We start from the raw sequence: 3344 nt of genomic DNA, 5'->3' as shown, positions 1-3344 counted from the left end.
AATTTTAAAGTCAATAAAACGAATTATCTACACAAAGTTGATTTTTTTCAGCGAAAAATATGAGTTTTCAATCAAAGAGTTAAACTTTCAACCAAATAGTTAAAATTTTAACCATAATTATAAAACGTTGTTGAAAATAACAGTATTTTTTTTACAAAGTAATTCAACTTTTAGTGAAATAATCGACTTTTAAGCCCAAGAAGATGTACAGTTCATATTTCAACCAAACAATTGAATTTTTGACCAAAAATGATACATTTTCAACCAAAAAGAATAAATTTCTACCAAACAAGATCAATCCAACAAAATATATGAACTTTCAACAAAATTATTCAATTCTAAAGTCAAAAAGAGTATCATCTACAAACAAGCTGAATTTTTAACCCAAAAATATTATTTTTCAACCAAAATTTTAATTGTCGAGCAAATAGTTTAACTTTCTATCAAATTGTTGACTTTTAACGCCCAAAGATGTAATTTTAACAAAAAAGTAAAATTTTTAACATAAAATTTAATTTGGAGGCAAATAGTTGAATTTTCAACTATAATTATCAATCCTCAATAAGAAAAAATTAATTTTTTTACTAAGTACTTCAAATGTAAGTGAAAGTTAAACTATTTGGTCGACAATTAAAATTTTGGTTGAAAAATCATATTTTTGGGTAAAAATTCAGCTTGTTTGTAGATGATACTCTTTTTGACTTTAGAATTAAATAATTTTGTTGAAAGTTCATATATTTTGTTGGATTGACCTTGTTTGGTAGAAATTTAATCTTTTTGGTTGAAAATGTATCATTTTTGGTCAAAAATGCAATTGTTTGGTTCAAAAATATGAACTGTACATCTTCTTGGGCTTAAAAGTCGATTATTTCACTAAAAGTTGAATTACTTTGTAAAAAAATACTGTTATTTTCAACAACGTTTTATAATTATGGTTAAAAATCTAACTATTTGGTTGAAAGTTTAACTCTTTGATTGAAAACTCATATTTTTCGCTGAAAAAAATCAACTTTGTGTAGATAATTCGTTTTATTGACTTTAAAATTAAATAATTTCGTTGAAAATTCATGTATTTTGTTTGAAATTTATCTTTTTTTGTATATCATTAATTTTCTTGGTCGAAAATTCATGATATTGGTTGAGAATTTAACAATTTTATTGAAAATTTGTTTTTTCGATTAAAAATTATTTTCTTTATCTGAAAATGTAACTATTCTAGGATTGATTAAAAATTAATCGTTTTTATCTGGAAATTAAACTATTCAATTTTTGGTTGAAACTTTATCCAGTACATTGTATTAGTTAAAACACCAATTATTTGATAGAAAATTAATTAAATTTGTTAAAAAGTAAACTTTTCGGTTGGAAATTGATATATTTTGTTAATTAGATTGTTTCCTAAAATTAAAAAAACTGCAAAATAAAAAAATTTCCTTAAAACCTTCCGGATTCTTTTTTTTTTCTTTAATTTTTAAAATGTTTTCAAATACTGACTTAAAATTTATTTGTCAAAATAAAAAATTATTTTCAATGTTCTTAGCGATCACAATAATTTTTGTTATTCTTTTTAAATACTGTACAATTCTCAAAAAGCTTTTCTTTTTTTAAATCTGCAAAAGTCTAAATCGTGTTTCAAATTATTTGAAATAATTTCAAGTTTTCAATGAATTCTGAATCTTTTTTTAAATTAAAATTGTAGCGTTTAAACTTAAAATTCAGCTCATTACAAATTTAACAATTCAAGGCTTTCTTTTTCGAACCATTCTGTTCAAATTTGTATAGTTTTTAACAGTTGTTTGTCATGGATTGTTTTAAATGAATGGTCAAATATTGCTGATAATTAAAGAAACTTTCTTTTTTTGATCAAAAAATTTCAAATTAAATGGGTTAAAAATAAAAATTTTTAGACTGAAATAATATTTCAATCATAATCGAAAACAAATAAATTAATTTTCTAACAAATAATTGGTGTTTTAACTAATACAATTTATAGGATATAGTTTAACTAAAAATGGAATAGTTCAATTTCCAGATAAAAGCTGTGATAAAAAATTGAATTGAACAAGGAAAAAAACGAATTTTCAACAAAATGTTTAAATTTTCAAGGGAAAAGATGAATTTTTGACCAAGAAGATTAATGTTCTATAAAAAAAACAAACGATTTTCAAACTTACCCAATATATACGATTAATTTTTAATCAATCCCATGATAGTTACATTTTCAGATAAAGATAAATCATTTTTAACGGAAAACATTTATTTTCAACAAAGTCGTTGAATTGTCAACCAATAACATGAATTTTCGAGCAAGAAAATTAATGATCTACAAAAAAAGACAAATTTCAAACAAAATACATGAATTTTCAAAGAAATTATTTAATTTTAAAGTCAAAAAGACGAATTATCCACAAAAAGTTGAATTTCTTAAGCGAAAAATATGAGTTTTCAATGAAAGAGTTAAACTTTCAACCAAATAGTTAAATTTTCAACTATAATTATAAAACCTTGTTGAAAAATAGTCTTTTTTTACAAAGTAGTCCAACTCTTAGTGAAATAATCGACTTTTAAACCCAAGAAGACGTACAGTTTATATTTTAACCAAACAATTGCATTTTTTACCAAAAATGATACATTTTCAACCAAAAAGATTAAATTTCTACTAAAAAAGGTCAATTTAATTTTAATAAATTTCTAAATTTTAAAGTCAAAAAGAGTATTATCTACAAAAAAGCTGAATTTTTAACCTAATTTAAAGGCAAACAGTTGAATTTTCAACTATAATTATGAATGTTTAATAAGAAAAAATTAATTTTTTTAATAAGTAGTTCAACTTTAAGTGAATAATCGAATTTTCCACCCAAAAATTATGATTTTAATTTTGAACAATATAGTTGCATTTACAACAAAACGACTTTGCAACCAAAAAATATTCACAGTTGATAATTCAACCGAAAAATGTAATTTTTAACCAAAAAGTATAAATTTTTCATAAAGCAATTTAATTTCTACAAAAAAAGACGAATTGTTAACAAAATACATGATTTTTTAACAAAAAATGGTATAGATTGTCAGTTACAAAAATGTATTTTCAACGAAAGAGATGAACCTTCAAATAAAAGAAATAAAAATTTTAACAAAGTAGTTGAATTTTTGATAGAAAAGAGGAGTTTTTTTTTACAAAATAGTTACACTTTTAACAAAATAATTAATTTTTCAATCAAATAATTGAGTTTTTATCCAAACGAGATGAATTTTAAAATCACCAATTTCTTTAATTTGTTTAAAATGTGGATCAAGATTTAAATAAGACTATTATAATATAACATAATTATAATAGTATCATT

The sequence above is a fragment of the Belonocnema kinseyi genome, chromosome 9 (assembly GCF_010883055.1).
Source record: "Belonocnema kinseyi isolate 2016_QV_RU_SX_M_011 chromosome 9, B_treatae_v1, whole genome shotgun sequence".
NCBI classification, from domain to species: Eukaryota; Metazoa; Arthropoda; class Insecta; order Hymenoptera; family Cynipidae; genus Belonocnema; species Belonocnema kinseyi.
This window is presented reverse-complemented; position numbering follows the sequence as displayed.